Source organism: Oncorhynchus keta, unplaced genomic scaffold, assembly GCF_023373465.1.
Source record: "Oncorhynchus keta strain PuntledgeMale-10-30-2019 unplaced genomic scaffold, Oket_V2 Un_contig_3985_pilon_pilon, whole genome shotgun sequence".
NCBI classification, from domain to species: Eukaryota; Metazoa; Chordata; class Actinopteri; order Salmoniformes; family Salmonidae; genus Oncorhynchus; species Oncorhynchus keta.
This window is the reverse complement of record NW_026287541.1, coordinates 12,231-31,595: the sequence shown is the minus strand read 5'-3', so window position 1 is coordinate 31,595 and position 19,365 is coordinate 12,231. Positions and strand designations below refer to the sequence as shown.

At 43.5% G+C, this 19,365-nt stretch overlaps 1 protein-coding gene across 1 annotated transcript in view; it reads right to left on the bottom strand.

The window, feature by feature from the left end:
* LOC127924387 (ryanodine receptor 2-like) overlaps positions 1-8,189 on the bottom strand; it is a gene marked incomplete at its 3' end in the record, with an annotated part of 80,917 nt that extends 72,728 nt beyond the window's left edge. The window contains exon 1 of the mRNA XM_052509128.1: positions 8,105-8,189. The remainder of the gene's footprint in view (positions 1-8,104) is intronic.
* Between the last annotated feature and the right edge of the window lie 11,176 nt (positions 8,190-19,365).

Here is a 19,365-nt window from a genome sequence, read left to right as displayed (position 1 = left end):
TGGTAAAGGACTAGGTTAAAACATTAAAACAGGTTAAAACAGACCCAACTGGTAAAGGACTAGGATAAAACATTAAAACAGACACCCATCTGGTAAAGGACTAGGTTAAAACATTAAAACAGACACCCATCTGGTAAAGGACTAGGATAAAACATTATAACAGACACCCAACTGGTAAAGGACCAGGTTAAAACATTAAAACAGACACCCAACTGGTAAAGGACTAGGATAAAACAGACACCCATCTGGTAAAGGACTAAAAACATTAAAACAGACACCCATCTGATAAAGGACTAGGATAAAACAGACACCCATCTGGTAAAACCAGGTTAAAACAGACACCCATCTGATAAAGGACTAGGTTAAAACCACCCATCTGATAAAGGACTAGGTTAAAACATTAAAACAGACACCCAACTGGTAAAGGACTAGGTTAAAACATTAAAACAGACACCCATCTGGTAAAGGACCAGGTTAAAACATTAAAACAGACACCCATCTGGTAAAGGACTAGGTTAAAACAGACACCCATCTGATAAAGGACTAGGTTAAAACATTAAAACAGACACCCATCTGGTAAAGGACTAGGTTAAAACAGACACCCATCTGGTAAAGGTTAAAACAGACACCCAACTGGTAAAGGACTAGAATAAAACATTAAAACAGACACCCATCTGGTAAAGGACTAGGTTAAAACAGACACCCATCTGGTAAAGGACTAGGATAAAACATTAAAACAGACAGCCATCTGGTAAAGGACGAGGTTAAAACATTAAAACAGACACCCATCTGGTAAAGGACTAGGTTATAACAGACACCCATCTGATAAAGGACTAGGTTAAAACATTAAAACAGACACCCATCTGATAAAGGACTAGGTTAAAACATTAAAACAGACACCCATCTGGTAAAGGACCAGGTTAAAACATTAAAACAGACACCCAACTGGTAAAGGACTAGGATAAAACATTAAAAACAGACACCCATCTGATAAAGGACTAGGATAAAACATTAAAACAGACACCCAACTGGTAAAGGACTAGGTTAAAACATTAAAACAGACACCCAACTGGTAAAGGACTAGGATAAAACATTAAAACAGACACCCAACTGGTAAAGGACTAGGATAAAACATTAAAACAGACACCCATCTGGTAAAGGACTAGGATAAAACATTAAAACAGACACCCATCTGGTAAAGGACTAGGATAAAACATTAAAACAGACACCCATCTGGTAAAGGTTAAAACATTAAAACAGACACCCATCTGGTAAAGGACTAGGATTAAAACATTAAAACAGACACCCATCTGGTAAAGGACTAGGTTAAAACATTAAAACAGACACCCATCTGGTAAAGGACTAGGTTAAAACATTAAAACAGACACCCATCTGGTAAAGGACTAGGATAAAACATTAAAACAGACACCCATCTGGTAAAGGACTAGGATAAAACATTAAAACAGACACCCATCTGGTAAAGGACCAGGTTAAAACATTAAAACAGACACCCATCTGGTAAAGGACTAGGTTAAAACATTAAAACAGACACCCATCTGGTAAAGGACTAGGTTAAAACATTAAAACAGACACCCATCTGGTAAAGGACCAGGTTAAAGACACCCATAAAGGACTGGTAAAGGACTAGGTTAAAACATTAAAACAGACACCCATCTGGTAAAGGACTAGGATAAAACATTAAAACAGACACCCATCTGGTAAAGGACTAGGATAAAACATTAAAACAGACACCCATCTGGTAAAGGACTAGGTTAAAACATTAAAACAGACACCCATCTGGTAAAGGACCAGGTTAAAACATTAAAACAGACACCCATCTGGTAAAGGACTAGGTTAAAACATTAAAACAGACACCCATCTGGTAAAGGACTAGGTTAAAACATTAAAACAGACACCCATCTGGTAAAGGACTAGGTTAAAACATTAAAACAGACACCCATCTGGTAAAGGACTAGGTTAAAACATTAAAACAGACACCCATCTGGTAAAGGACTAGGTTAAAACATTAAAACAGACACCCATCTGGTAAAGGACTAGGTTAAAACATTAAAACAGACACCCATCTGGTAAAGGACTAGGTTAAAACATTAAAACAGATTGGTAAAAGGTTAAAACATTAAAACAGACACCCATCTGGTAAAGGACTAGACACCCATCTGGTAAAGGACTAAAACATTAAAACAGACACCCATCTGGTAAAGGACTAGGTTAAAACATTAAAACAGACACCCATCTGGTAAAGGACTAGGTTAAAACATTAAAACAGACCCCATCTGGTAAAGGACTAGGTTAAAACATTAAAACAGACACCCATCTGGTAAAGGACTAGGTTAAAACATTAAAACAGACACCCATCTGGTAAAGGACTAGGTTAAAACATTAAAACAGACACCCATCTGGTAAAGGACTAGGTTAAAACATTAAAACAGACACCCATCTGGTAAAGGACTAGGTTAAAACATTAAAACAGACACCCATCTGGTAAAGGACTAGGTTAAAACATTAAAACAGACACCCATCTGGTAAAGGACTAGGTTAAAACAGACACCCATCTGGTAAAGGACTAGGTTAAAACATTAAAACAGACACCCATCTGGTAAAGGACTAGGTTAAAACATTAAAACAGACACCCATCTGGTAAAGGACTAGGATAAAACATTAAAACAGACACCCATCTGGTAAAGGACTAGGATAAAATTAAAACAGACACCCATCTGGTAAAGGACTAGGTTAAAACAGACACCCATCTGGTAAAGGACTAGGTTAAAACATTAAAACAGACACCCATCTGGTAAAGGACTAGGTTAAAACATTAAAACAGACACCCATCTGGTAAAGGACTAGGTTAAAACATTAAAACAGACACCCATCTGGTAAAGGACTAGGTTAAAACATTAAAACAGAAAACATTAAAACACCCATCTGGTAAAGGACTAGGTTAAAACATTAAAACAGACACCCATCTGGTAAAGGACTAGGTTAAAACATTAAAACAGACACCCATCTGGTAAAGGACTAGGTTAAAACATTAAAACAGACACCCATCTGGTAAAGGACTAGGTTAAAACATTAAAACAGACACCCATCTGGTAAAGGACTAGGTTAAAACATTAAAACAGACACCCATCTGGTAAAGGACTAGGTTAAAACATTAAAACAGACACCCATCTGGTAAAGGACTAGGTTAAAACATTAAAACAGACACCCATCTGGTAAAGGACTAGGTTAAAACATTAAAACAGACACCCATCTGGTAAAGGACTAGGTTAAAACATTAAAACAGACACCCATCTGGTAAAGGACTAGGTTAAAACATTAAAACAGACACCCATCTGGTAAAGGACTAGGTTAAAACATTAAAACAGACACCCATCTGGTAAAGGACCAGGTTAAAACATTAAAACAGACACCCATCTGGTAAAGGACTAGGTTAAAACATTAAAACAGACACCCATCTGGTAAAGGACTAGGTAAAACATTAAAACAGACACCCATCTGGTAAAGGACTAGGTTAAAACATTAAAACAGACACCCATCTGGTAAAGGACTAGGTTAAAACATTAAAACAGACACCCATCTGGTAAAGGACTAGGTTAAAACATTAAAACAGACACCCATCTGGTAAAGGACTAGGTTAAAACATTAAAACAGACACCCATCTGGTAAAGGACTAGGTTAAAACATTAAAACAGACACCCATCTGGTAAAGGACTAGGTTAAAACATTAAAACAGACACCCATCTGGTAAAGGACTAGGTTAAAACATTAAAACAGACACCCATCTGGTAAAGGACTAGGTTAAAACATTAAAACAGACACCCATCTGGTAAAGGACTAGGTTAAAACATTAAAACAGACACCCATCTGGTAAAGGACTAGGTTAAAACATTAAAACAGACACCCAACTGGTAAAGGACGAGGTTAAAACATTAAAACAGACACCCATCTGGTAAAGGACTAGGTTAAAACATTAAAACAGACACCCATCTGGTAAAGGACTAGGTTAAAACATTAAAACAGACACCCATCTGGTAAAGGACTAGGTTAAAACATTAAAACAGACACCCATCTGGTAAAGGACTAGGTTAAAACATTAAAACAGACACCCATCTGGTAAAGGACTAGGTTAAAACATTAAAACAGACACCCATCTGGTAAAGGACTAGGATAAAACATTAAAACAGACACCCATCTGGTAAAGGACTAGGTTAAAACATTAAAACATTAAAACAGACACCCATCTGGTAAAGGACTAGGTTAAAACATTAAAACAGACACCCATCTGGTAAAGGACTAGGTTAAAACATTAAAACAGACACCCATCTGGTAAAGGACTAGGTTAAAACATTAAAACAGACACCCATCTGGTAAAGGACTAGGTTAAAACATTAAAACAGACACCCATCTGGTAAAGGACTAGGTTAAAACATTAAAACAGACACCCATCTGGTAAAGGACTAGGTTAAAACATTAAAACAGACACCCATCTGGTAAAGGACTAGACACCCATCTGGTAAAGGACTAGGTAAAACATTAAAACAGACACCCATCTGGTAAAGGACTAGGATAAAACATTAAAACAGACACCCATCTGGTAAAGGACCAGACACCCAACTGGTAAAGGACTAGGTTAAAACATTAAAACAGACACCCATCTGGTAAAGGACTAGGTTAAAACAGACACCCATCTGGTAAAGGACTAGGATAAAACATTAAAACAGACACCCATCTGGTAAAGGACTAGGTTAAAACATTAAAACAGACACCCATCTGGTAAAGGACTAGGATAAAACATTAAAACAGACACCCATCTGGTAAAGGACTAGGTTAAAACATTAAAACAGACACCCATCTGGTAAAGGACTAGGTTATAACAGACACCCATCTGATAAAGGACTAGGTTAAAACATTAAAACAGACACCCATCTGGTAAAGGACTAGGTTAAAACATTAAAACAGACACCCATCTGGTAAAGGACTAGGTTAAAACATTAAAACAGACACCCATCTGATAAAGGACTAGGTTAAAACAGACACCCATCTGGTAAAGGACTAGGTTAAAACATTAAAACAGACACCCATCTGGTAAAGGACTAGGTTAAAACAGACACCCATCTGATAAAGGACTAGGTTAAAACATTAAAACAGACACCCATCTGATAAAGGACTAGGTTAAAACATTAAAACAGACACCCATCTGGTAAAGGACTAGGTTAAAACATTAAAACAGACACCCATCTGATAAAGGACTAAAAACATTAAAACAGACACCCATCTGGTAAAGGACTAGGTTAAAACATTAAAACAGACACCCATCTGGTAAAGGACTAGGTTAAAACATTAAAACAGACACCCATCTGGTAAAGGACTAGGTTAAAACATTAAAACAGACACCCATCTGGTAAAGGACTAGGATAAAACATTAAAACAGACACCCATCTGGTAAAGGACTAGGTTAAAACATTAAAACAGACACCCATCTGGTAAAGGACTAGGTTATAACAGACACCCATCTGATAAAGGACTAGGTTAAAACATTAAAACAGACACCCATCTGGTAAAGGACTAGGATAAAACATTAAAACAGACACCCATCTGGTAAAGGACTAGGTTAAAACATTAAAACAGACACCCATCTGGTAAAGGACTAGGTTAAAACATTAAAACAGACACCCATCTGGTAAAGGACTAGGATAAAACATTAAAACAGACACCCATCTGGTAAAGGACTAGGTTAAAACATTAAAACAGACACCCATCTGGTAAAGGACTAGGTTATAACAGACACCCATCTGGTAAAGGACTAGGATAAAACATTAAAACAGACACCCATCTGGTAAAGGACTAGGTTAAAACATTAAAACAGACACCCATCTGGTAAAGGACTAGGTTAAAACATTAAAACAGACACCCATCTGGTAAAGGACTAGGTAAAACAGACACCCATCTGATAAAACAGACACCCATCTGGTAAAGGACTAGGTTAAAACATTAAAACAGACACCCATCTGGTAAAGGACTAGGTTAAAACATTAAAACAGACACCCAACTGGTAAAGGACTAGGATAAAACAGACACCCATCTGGTAAAGGACCAGGTTAAAACATTAAAACAGACACCCATCTGGTAAAGGACTAGGTTAAAACATTAAAACAGACACCCATCTGGTAAAGGACTAGGATTAAAACAGACACCCATCTGGTAAAGGACTAGGTTAAAACATTAAAACAGACACCCATCTGGTAAAGGACTAGGATAAAACAGACACCCATCTGGTAAAGGACTAGGTTAAAACATTAAAACAGACACCCATCTGGTAAAGGACTAGGTTATAACATTAAAACAGACACCCATCTGGTAAAGGACTAGGTTAAAACATTAAAACAGACACCCATCTGGTAAAGGACTAGGATAAAACATTAAAACAGACACCCATCTGGTAAAGGACTAGGTTAAAACATTAAAACAGACACCCATCTGGTAAAGGACTAGGTTAAAACATTAAAACAGACACCCATCTGGTAAAGGACTAGGTTAAAACATTAAAACAGACACCCATCTGGTAAAGGACTAGGTTAAAACATTAAAACAGACACCCATCTGGTAAAGGACTAGGTTAAAACATTAAAACAGACACCCATCTGGTAAAGGACTAGGATAAAACATTAAAACAGACACCCATCTGGTAAAGGACCAGGATAAAACATTAAAACAGACACCCATCTGGTAAAGGACTAGGATAAAACAGACACCCATCTGGTAAAGGACAGATAAAACCCACCCATCTGGTAAAGGACCAGGTTAAAACATTAAAACAGACACCCATCTGGTAAAGGACTAGGATAAAACATTAAAACAGACACCCATCTGGTAAAGGACTAGGATAAAACATTAAAACAGACACCCATCTGGTAAAGGACTAGGTTAAAACATTAAAACAGACACCCATCTGGTAAAGGACTAGGTTAAAACATTAAAACAGACACCCATCTGGTAAAGGACTAGGTTAAAACATTAAAACAGACACCCATCTGGTAAAGGACTAGGATAAAACAGACACCCATCTGGTAAAGGACTAGGATAAAACATTAAAACAGACACCCATCTGGTAAAGGACTAGGATAAAACATTAAAACAGACACCCATCTGGTAAAGGACTAGGATAAAACATTAAAACAGACACCCATCTGGTAAAGGACTAGGTTAAAACATTAAAACAGACACCCAACTGGTAAAGGACTAGGTTAAAACATTAAAACAGACACCCATCTGGTAAAGGACTAGGTTAAAACATTAAAACAGACACCCATCTGGTAAAGGACCAGGTTAAAACATTAAAACAGACACCCATCTGGTAAAGGACCAGGTTAAAACATTAAAACAGACACCCATCTGGTAAAGGACTAGGTTAAAACATTAAAACAGACACCCATCTGGTAAAGGACTAGGTTAAAACATTAAAACAGACACCCAACTGGTAAAGGACGAGGTTAAAACATTAAAACAGACACCCATCTGGTAAAGGACTAGGATAAAACAGACACCCATCTGGTAAAGGACTAGGTTAAAACAGACACCCATCTGGTAAAGGTTAAAACATTAAAACAGACACCCATCTGGTAAAGGACTAGGTTAAAACAGACACCCATCTGGTAAAGGACTAGGTTAAAACAGACACCCATCTGATAAAGGACTAGGTTAAAACATTAAAACAGACACCCATCTGGTAAAGGACCAGGTTAAAACATTAAAATAGACACCCATCTGGTAAAGGACCAGGATAAAACATTAAAATAGACACCCATCTGGTAAAGGACTAGGATAAAACATTAAAACAGACACCCAACTGATAAAGGACTAGGTTAAAACAGAAAAAGAGTCAAACTATGCACTTAAACTGAAATGTGTACCAGTACATCCAACACACTAGCAGTCATTGACGTTGCACTTGGAGAACGTAAATAGCTATGAGCAGAGATGTCAATCTTAGCGACGAGCAGCAGAGGCTGGAGAACATACAGTAGGTGCTAACTGTTGTGTAATGAGATGGTACAGACCGACTGAAGTGAGGAGAGTGACTCACGTGGCGGAGAGCTTGAGGTTCTTCACCTTCTCCACGGCGTGCTCATCAGCCAGCCCCACGTGGCAACCCAGGGCCAAGAGAGTCCTTCAGACCAATCAGAAAGGACAGGTCAGCTTCACTAAGAGAGGGTGTGACTAGCTTCACACAAATCAAATCAAATTGTATTTGCCACATGCCCCCGAATACAACAGGTGTAGTAGACCTTACAGTGAAATGCTGAATACAACAGGTGTAGTAGACCTCACAGTGAAATGCTGAATACAACAGGTGTAGTAGACCTTACAGTGAAATGCTGAATACAACAGGTGTAGCAACCCTCACAGTGAAATGCTGAATACAACAGGTGTAGTAGACCTCACAGTGAAATGCTGAATACAACAGGTGTAGTAGACCTCACAGTGAAATGCTGAATACAACAGGTGTAGCAACCCTCACAGTGAAATGCTGAATACAACAGGTGTAGTAGACCTTACAGTGAAATGCTGAATACAACAGGTGTAGTAGACCTTACAGTGAAATGCTGAATACAACAGGTGTAGTAGACCTCACAGTGAAATGCTGAATACAACAGGTGTGGTAGACCTCACAGTGAAATGCTGAATACAACAGGTGTAGTAGACCTCACAGTGAAATGCTGAATACAACAGGTGTAGTAGACCTCACAGTGAAATGCTGAATACAACAGGTGTAGTAGACCTCACAATGAAATGTTGAATACAACAGGTGTAGTAGACCTTACAGTGAAATGCTGAATACAACAGGTGTAGTAGACCTCACAGTGAAATGCTGAATACAACAGGTGTAGTAGACCTTACAGTGAAATGCTGAATACAACAGGCGTAGTAGACCTTACAGTGAAATGCTGAATACAACAGGTGTAGTAGACCTCACAATGAAATGCTGAATACAACAGGTGTAGTAGACCTCACAATGAAATGTTGAATACAACAGGTGTAGTAGACCTTACAGTGAAATGCTGAATACAACAGGTGTAGTAGACCTCACAGTGAAATGCTGAATACAACAGGTGTAGTAGACCTCACAATGAAATGCTGAATACAACAGGTGTAGTAGACCTCACAGTGAAATGCTGAATACAACAGGTGTAGTAGACCTCACAGTGAAATGCTGAATACAACAGGTGTAGTAGACCTTACAGTGAAATGCTGAATACAACAGGTGTAGTAGACCTCACAGTGAAATGCTGAATACAACAGGTGTAGTAGACCTCACAATGAAATGTTGAATACAACAGGTGTAGTAGACCTCACAGTGAAATGCTGAATACAACAGGTGTAGTAGACCTTACAGTGAAATGCTGAATACAACAGGTGTAGTAGACCTTACAGTGAAATGCTGAATACAACAGGTGTAGCAACCCTCACAGTGAAATGCTGAATACAACAGGTGTAGTAGACCTGACAGTGAAATGCTGAATACAACAGGTGTAGTAGACCTTACAGTGAAATGCTGAATACAACAGGTGTAGTAGACCTTACAGTGAAATGCTGAATACAACAGGTGTAGTAGACCTCACAGTGAAATGCTGAATACAACAGGTGTAGTAGACCTCACAATGAAATGTTGAATACAACAGGTGTAGTAGACCTTACAGTGAAATGCTGAATACAACAGGTGTAGTAGACCTTACAGTGAAATGCTGAATACAACAGGTGTAGTAGACCTTACAGTGAAATGCTGAATACAACAGGTGTAGTAGACCTCACAGTGAAATGCTGAATACAACAGGTGTAGTAGACCTCACAGTGAAATGCTGAATACAACAGGTGTAGTAGACCTCACAGTGAAATGCTGAATACAACAGGTGTAGTAGACCTCACAGTGAAATGCTGAATACAACAGGTGTAGTAGACCTTACAGTGAAATGCTGAATACAACAGGTGTAGTTGACCTTACAGTGAAATGCTGAATACAACAGGTAGACCTCACAGTGAAATGATGAATACAACAGGTGTAGTAGACCTCACAGTGAAATGCTGAATACAACAGGTGTAGTAGACCTCACAGTGAAATGCTGAATACAACAGGTGTAGTAGACCTCACAGTGAAATGCTGAATACAACAGGGGTAGTAGACCTCACAGTGAAATGCTGAATACAACAGGTGTAGTAGACCTTACAGTGAAATGCTGAATACAACAGGTGTAGTAGACCTCACAGTGAAATGCTGAATACAACAGGTGTAGTAGACCTCACAGTGAAATGCTGAATACAACAGGTGTAGTAGACCTCACAGTGAAATGTTGAATACAACAGGTGTAGTAGACCTCACAGTGAAATGCTGAATACAACAGGTGTAGTAGACCTCACAGTGAAATGTTGAATACAACAGGTGTAGTAGACCTCACAGTGAAATGCTGAATACAACAGGTGTAGTAGACCTCACAGTGAAATGCTGAATACAACAGGTGTAGTAGACCTCACAGTGAAATGCTGAATACAACAGGTGTAGTAGACCTCACAGTGAAATGCTGAATACAACAGGTGTAGTAGACCTCACAGTGAAATGTTGAATACAACAGGTGTAGTAGACCTCACAGTGAAATGCTGAATACAACAGGTGTAGTAGACCTCACAGTGAAATGCTGAATACAACAGGTGTAGTAGACCTCACAGTGAAATGCTGAATACAACAGGTGTAGTAGACCTCACAGTGAAATGCTGAATACAACAGGTGTAGTAGACCTCACAGTGAAATGCTGAATACAACAGGTGTAGTAGACCTCACAGTGAAATGCTGAATACAACAGGTGTAGTAGACCTCACAGTGAAATGCTGAATACAACAGGTGTAGTAGACCTCACAGTGAAATGCTGAATACAACAGGTGTAGTAGACCTCACAGTGAAATGCTGAATACAACAGGTGTAGTAGACCTCACAGTGAAATGCTGAATACAACAGGTGTAGTAGACCTCACAGTGAAATGCTGAATACAACAGGTGTAGTAGACCTCACAGTGAAATGCTGAATACAACAGGTGTAGTAGACCTCACAGTGAAATGCTGAATACAACAGGTGTAGTAGACCTTACAGTGAAATGCTGAATACAACAGGTGTAGTAGACCTTACAGTGAAATGCTGACTACAACAGGTGTAGCAACCCTCACAGTGAAATGCTGAATACAACAGGTGTAGTAGACCTTACAGTGAAATGCTGAATACAACAGGTGTAGTAGACCTTACAGTGAAATGCTGAATACAACAGGTGTAGTAGACCTCACAGTGAAATGCTGAATACAACAGGTGTGGTAGACCTCACAGTGAAATGCTATAATAATAATAATAATAATATAATAATTATATTATTATTATACCGGTACAGAGTCAATGTGGAGGCTATATACAGGGGGTACCGGTACAGAGTCAATGTGGAGGCTATATACAGGGGGTACCGGTACAGAGTCAATGTGGAGGCTATATACAGGGGGTACCGGTACAGAGTCAATGTGGAGGCTATATACAGGGGGTACCGGTACAGAGTCAATGTGGAGGCTATATACAGGAGGTACCGGTACAGAGTCAATGTGGAGGCTATATACAGGGGGTACCGGTACAGAGTCAATGTGGAGGCTATATACAGGAGGTACCGGTACAGAGTCAATGTGGAGGCTATATACAGGGGGTACCGGTACAGAGTCAATGTGGAGGCTATATACAGGAGGTACCGGTACAGAGTCAATGTGGAGGCTATATACAGGAGGTACCGGTACAGAGTCAATGTGGAGGCTATATACAGGGGGTACCGGTACAGAGTCAATGTGGAGGCTATATACAGGGGGTACCGGTACAGAGTCAATGTGGAGACTATATACAGGGGGTACCGGTACAGAGTCAATGTGGAGACTATATACAGGGGGTACCGGTACAGAGTCAATGTGGAGACTATATACAGGGGGTACCGGTACAGAGCCAATGTGGAGGCTATATACAGGGGTACCGGTACAGAGTCAATGTTGAGGCTATATACAGGGGTACCGGTACAGAGTCAATGTGGAGGCTGTATACAGGGGGTACCGGTACAGAGTCAATGTGGAGACTATATACAGGGGGTACCGGTACAGAGTCAATGTGGAGACTATATACAGGGGGTACCGGTACAGAGCCAATGTGGAGGCTATATACAGGGGTACCGGTACAGAGTCAATGTTGAGGCTATATACAGGGGTACCGGTACAGAGTCAATGTGGAGGCTGTATACAGGGGGTACCGGTACAGAGTCAATGTGGAGACTATATACAGGGGGTACCGGTACAGAGCCAATGTGGAGGCTATATACAGGGGGTACCGGTACAGAGTCAATGTTGAGGCTATATACAGGGGTACCGGTACAGAGTCAATGTGGAGGCTGTATACAGGGGGTACCGGTACAGAGTCAATGTGGAGACTATATACAGGGGGTACCGGTACAGAGCCAATGTGGAGGCTATATACAGGGGTACCGGTACAGAGTCAATGTTGAGGCTATATACAGGGGGTACCGGTACAGAGTCAATGTGGAGGCTATATACAGGGGGTACCGGTACAGAGTCAATGAGGAGGCTATATACAGGGGTACCAGTACAGAGTCAATGTGGAGGCTATATACAGGGGTACTGGTACAGAGTCAATGTGGAGGCTATATACAGGGGGTACCAGTACAGAGTCAATGTGGAGGCTATATACAGGCGGTACCGGTACAGAGTCAATGTGGAGGCTATATACAGGGGTACCGGTACAGAGTCAATGTGGAGACTATATACAGGGGTACCGGTACAGAGCCAATGTGGAGGCTATATACAGGGGGTACCGGTACAGAGTCAATGTTGAGGCTATATACAGGGGGTACCGGTACAGAGTCAATGTGGAGGCTGTATACAGGGGTACCGGTACAGAGTCAATGTGGAGACTATATACAGGGGGTACCGGTACAGAGCCAATGTGGAGGCTATATACAGGGGGTACCGGTACAGAGTCAATGTTGAGGCTATATACAGGGGGTACCGGTACAGAGTCAATGTGGAGGCTATATACAGGGGTACCGGTACAGAGTCAATGAGGAGGCTATATACAGGGGGTACCAGTACAGAGTCAATGTGGAGGCTATATACAGGGGTACTGGTACAGAGTCAATGTGGAGGCTATATACAGGGGTACCAGTACAGAGTCAATGTGGAGGCTATATACAGGCGGTACCGGTACAGAGTCAATGTGGAGGCTATATACAGGGGGTACCGGTACAGAGTCAATGTGTAGGCTATATACAGGCGGTACCGGTACAGAGTCAATGTGGAGGCTATATACAGGGGTACCAGTACAGAGTCAATGTGGAGGCTATATACAGGGGTACTGGTACAGAGTCAATGTGGAGGCTATATACAGGGGGTACCGGTACAGAGTCAATGTGGAGGCTATATACAGGTGGTACCGGTACAGAGTCAATGTGGAGACTATATACAGGGGTACCGGTACAGAGTCAATGTGGAGGCTATATACAGGGGGTACCGGTACAGAGTCAATGTGGAGACTATATACAGGGTATTACGATACAGAGTCAATGTGGAGGCTATATACAGGGGTACCGGTACAGAGTCAATGTGGAGGCTATATACAGGGGGTACCGGTACAGAGTCAATGTGGAGGCTATATACAGGGGGTACCGGTACAGAGTCAATGTGGAGACTATATACAGGCGGTACCAGTACAGAGTCAATGTGGAGGCTATATACAGGGGGTACTGGTACAGAGTCAATGTGGAGGCTATATACAGGTGGTACCAGTACAGAGTCAGTGTGGAGGCTATATACAGGGGGTACCGGTACAGAGTCAATGTGGAGGCTATATACAGGCGGTACCGGTACAGAGTCAATGTGCGGGGGCATCGGTTAGTCATATGTACATGTAGGTAGAGTTATGCATAGATAATAAACAGTGAGTAGCAGCAGCGTAGAAGGGGGTGCAAATAGTCTGGGTGGCCATTTGATTAGCTGTTCAGGAGTCTTATGGCTTGGGGGGTAGAAGCTGTTTAGAAGCCTCTTGGACCTAGACTTGGCGCTCCGGTACTGCTTGCCGTGCGGTAGTGTGGCTAGACTCTCTGACAATCTTTAGGGCCTTTCTCTGTCACCGCCTGGTATAGAGGTCCTGGATGGCAGGAAGCTTGGCCCCAGGGACGTACTGGGCCGCACTACCCTCTGTGGTGCCTTCCCCTGACACCGCCTGGTATAGAGGTCCTGGATGGCAGGAAGCTTGGCCCCAGTGATGTACTGGGCCGTACTACCCTCTGTGGTGCCTTCCCTGACACCGCCTGGTATAGAGGTCCTGGATGGCAGGAAGCTTGGCCCCAGTGATGTACTGGGCCGTACTACCCTCTGTGGTGCCTTCCCCTGACACCGCCTGGTATAGAGGTCCTGGATGGCAGGAAGCTTGGCCCCAGTGATGTACTGGGCCGTACTCACTACCCTCTATAGCAGCTTGCAGAAACCAAGCAGTTGCCATACCAGGCGGTGATGCAACCAGTCAGGATGCTCTCAATGGTGCAGCTGTAGGACCTTTAGATGATCTGAGGACCCATGCCAAATCTTTTCAGTCTCCTGGGGAGAATAGGCTTTGTCGTGCCCTCTTTACGACTGTCTTGTTGTGTTTGGGGCATGATAGTGCATGATAGGGGCAGAACGACAGAGTTGTACCTTGTCAGCTCGGGTATTCAATCCAGCAACCTTTCGGTTACTGGCCCAACGCTCTAACCACTAGGCTACCTGCTGGTTACTGGCCCAACGCTCTAACCACTAGGCTACCTGCTGGTTACTGGCCCAACGCTCTAACCACTAGGCTACCTTTCGGTTACTGGCCCAACGCTCTGACCACTAGGCTACCTTTCGGTTACTGGCCCAACGCTCTAACCACTAGGCTACCTTTCGGTTACTGGCCCAACGCTCTAACCACTAGGCTACCTGCCACCCCGATGAAAATGGGGGAGTGCTCCACAATCATCTCCTTTGTATTGATCACGTTGAGGGAGTGGTTGTTGTCCTGGCAACACACGGTCTCTGACGTCCACCGTATAGGCTGTCTCATCGTTGTCAGGCCTACAGTACCACTGTTGTGTCATCGTTGTCAGGCCTACAGTACCACTGTTGTCTCATCGTTGTCTGTGATCAGGCCTACAGTCCCACTGTTGTGTCATCGTTGTCAGGCCTACAGTATCACTGTTGTGTCATCGTTGTCAGGCCTACAGTCCCACTGTTGTGTCATCGTTGTCAGGCCTACAGTATCACTGTTGTGTCATCGTTGTCAGGCCTACAGTCCCACTGTTGTGTCATCGTTGTCAGGCCTACAGTACCACTGTTGTGTCATCGTTGTCAGGCCTACAGTACCACTGTTGTCTCATCGTTGTCTGTGATCAGGCCTACAGTCCCACTGTTGTGTCATCGTTGTCAGGCCTACAGTATCACTGTTGTGTCATCGTTGTCAGGCCTACAGTCCCACTGTTGTGTCATCGTTGTCAGGCCTACAGTATCACTGTTGTGTCATCGTTGTCAGGCCTACAGTCCCACTGTTGTGTCATCGTTGTCAGGCCTACAGTACCACTGTTGTGTCATCGTTGTCAGGCCTACAGTACCACTGTTGTCTCATCGTTGTCTGTGATCAGGCCTACAGTCCCACTGTTGTGTCATCGTTGTCAGGCCTACAGTATCACTGTTGTGTCATCGTTGTCAGGCCTACAGTCCCACTGTTGTGTCATCGTTGTCAGGCCTACAGTATCACTGTTGTGTCATCGTTGTCAGGCCTACAGTCCCACTGTTGTGTCATCGTTGTCAGGCCTACAGTACCACTGTTGTGTCATCGTTGTCAGGCCTACAGTCCCACTGTTGTGTCATCGTTGTCAGGCCTACAGTCCCACTGTTGTGTCATCGTTGTCAGGCCTACAGTACCACTGTTGTGTCATCGTTGTCAGGCCTACAGTCCCACTGTTGTGTCATCGTTGTCAGGCCTACAGTCCCACTGTTGTGTCATCGTTGTCAGGCCTACAGTCCCACTGTTGTGTCATCGTTGTCAGGCCTACAGTACCACTGTTGTGTCATCGTTGTCAGGCCTACAGTCCCACTGTTGTGTCATCGTTGTCAGGCCTACAGTACCACTGTTGTGTCATCGTTGTCAGGCCTACAGTCCCACTGTTGTGTCATCGTTGTCAGGCCTACAGTACCACTGTTGTGTCATCGTTGTCAGGCCTACAGTCCCACTGTTGTGTCATCGTTGTCAGGCCTACAGTCCCACTGTTGTGTCATCGTTGTCAGGCCTACAGTACCACTGTTGTGTCATCGTTGTCAGGCCTACAGTCCCACTGTTGTGTCATCGTTGTCAGGCCTACAGTCCCACTGTTGTGTCATCGTTGTCAGGCCTACAGTATCACTGTTGTGTCATCGTTGTCAGGCCTACAGTACCACTGTTGTGTCATCGTTGTCAGGCCTACAGTACCACTGTTGTCTCATCGTTGTCAGGCCTACAGTACCACTGTTGTCTCATCGTTGTCTGTGATCAGGCCTACAGTACCACTGTTGTGTCATCGTTGTCAGGCCTACAGTCCCACTGTTGTGTCATCGTTGTCAGGCCTACAGTACCACTGTTGTGTCATCGTTGTCAGGCCTACAGTACCACTGTTGTCTCATCGTTGTCTGTGATCAGGCCTACAGTACCACTGTTGTGTCATCGTTGTCAGGCCAACAGTCCCACTGTTGTGTCATCGTTGTCAGGCCTACAGTATCACTGTTGTGTCATCGTTGTCAGGCCTACAGTATCACTGTTGTGTCATCGTTGTCAGGCCTACAGTACCACTGTTGTCTCATCGTTGTCTGTGATCAGGCCTACAGTACCACTGTTGTGTCATCGTTGTCAGGCCTACAGTATCACTGTTGTGTCATCGTTGTCAGGCCTACAGTACCACTGTTGTGTCATCGTTGTCAGGCCTACAGTACCACTGTTGTCTCATCGTTGTCTGTGATCAGGCCTACAGTCCCACTGTTGTGTCATTGTTGTCAGGCCTACAGTACCACTGTTGTGTCATCGTTGTCAGGCCTACAGTATCACTGTTGTGTCATCGTTGTCAGGCCTACAGTACCACTGTTGTGTCATCGTTGTCAGGCCTACAGTATCACTGTTGTCTCATCGTTGTCAGGCCTACAGTACCACTGTTGTCTCATCGTTGTCTGTGATCAGGCCTACAGTACCACTGTTGTGTCATCGTTGTCAGGCCAACAGTACCACTGTTGTGTCATCGTTGTCAGGCCTACAGTACCACTGTTGTGTCATTGTTGTCAGGCCTACAGTACCACTGTTGTGTCATCGTTGTCAGGCCTACAGTACCACTGTTGTCTCATCGTTGTCAGGCCTACAGTACCACTGTTGTGTCATCGTTGTCAGGCCTACAGTCCCACTGTTGTCTCATCGTTGTCAGGCCTACAGTACCACTGTTGTGTCATCGTTGTCAGGCCTACAGTACCACTGTTGTCTCATCGTTGTCTGTGATCAGGCCTACAGTACCACTGTTGTGTCATCGTTGTCAGGCCAACAGTACCACTGTTGTGTCATCGTTGTCAGGCCTACAGTACCACTGTTGTGTCATCGTTGTCAGGCCTACAGTACCACTGTTGTGTCATCGTTGTCAGGCCTACAGTACCACTGTTGTCTCATCGTTGTCTGTGATCAGGCCTACAGTACCACTGTTGTGTCATCATTGTCAGGCCAACAGTCCCACTGTTGTGTCATCGTTGTCAGGCCTACAGTATCACTGTTGTGTCATCGTTGTCAGGCCTACAGTATCACTGTTGTGTCATCGTTGTCAGGCCTACAGTACCACTGTTGTCTCATCGTTGTCTGTGATCAGGCCTACAGTACCACTGTTGTGTCATCGTTGTCTGTGTCATCGTTGTCAGGCCTACAGTACCACTGTTGTGTCATCGTTGTCAGGCCTACAGTACCACTGTTGTCTCATCGTTGTCTGTGATCAGGCCTACAGTACCACTGTTGTGTCATCGTTGTCAGGCCTACAGTATCACTGTTGTGTCATCGTTGTCAGGCCTACAGTCCCACTGTTGTGTCATCGTTGTCAGGCCTACAGTATCACTGTTGTGTCATCGTTGTCTGTGATCAGGCCTACAGTACCACTGTTGTGTCATCGTTGTCAGGCCTACAGTATCACTGTTGTGTCATCGTTGTCAGGCCTACAGTACCACTGTTGTGTCATCGTTGTCAGGCCTACAGTATCACTGTTGTGTCATCGTTGTCAGGCCTACAGTACCACTGTTGTGTCATCGTTGTCAGGCCTACAGTATCACTGTTGTGTCACCGTTGTCAGGCCTACAGTACCACTGTTGTGTCATCGTTGTCAGGCCTACAGTATCACTGTTGTGTCATCGTTGTCAGGCCTACAGTACCACTGTTGTGTCATCGTTGTCAGGCCTACAGTATCACTGTTGTCTCATCGTTGTCAGGCCTACAGTACCACTGTTGTCTCATCGTTGTCTGTGATCAGGCCTACAGTACCACTGTTGTGTCATCGTTGTCAGGCCAACAGTACCACTGTTGTGTCATCGTTGTCAGGCCTACAGTACCACTGTTGTGTCATCGTTGTCAGGCCTACAGTACCACTGTTGTGTCATCGTTGTCAGGCCTACAGTACCACTGTTGTCTCATCGTTGTCAGGCCTACAGTACCACTGTTGTGTCATCGTTGTCAGGCCTACAGTCCCACTGTTGTCTCATCGTTGTCAGGCCTACAGTACCACTGTTGTGTCATCGTTGTCAGGCCTACAGTACCACTGTTGTCTCATCGTTGTCTGTGATCAGGCCTACAGTACCACTGTTGTGTCATCGTTGTCAGGCCAACAGTACCACTGTTGTGTCATCGTTGTCAGGCCTACAGTACCACTGTTGTGTCATCGTTGTCAGGCCTACAGTACCACTGTTGTGTCATCGTTGTCAGGCCTACAGTACCACTGTTGTGTCATCGTTGTCAGGCCTACAGTCCCACTGTTGTGTCATCGTTGTCAGGCCTACAGTCCCACTGTTGTCTCATCGTTGTCTGTGATCAGGCCTACAGTACCACTGTTGTCTCATCGTTGTCTGTGATCAGGCCTACAGTACCACTGTTGTGTCATCGTTGTCAGGCCTACAGTCCCACTGTTGTGTCATCGTTGTCAGGCCTACAGTACCACTGTTGTCTCATCGTTGTCTGTGATCAGGCCTACAGTACCACTGTTGTGTCATCGT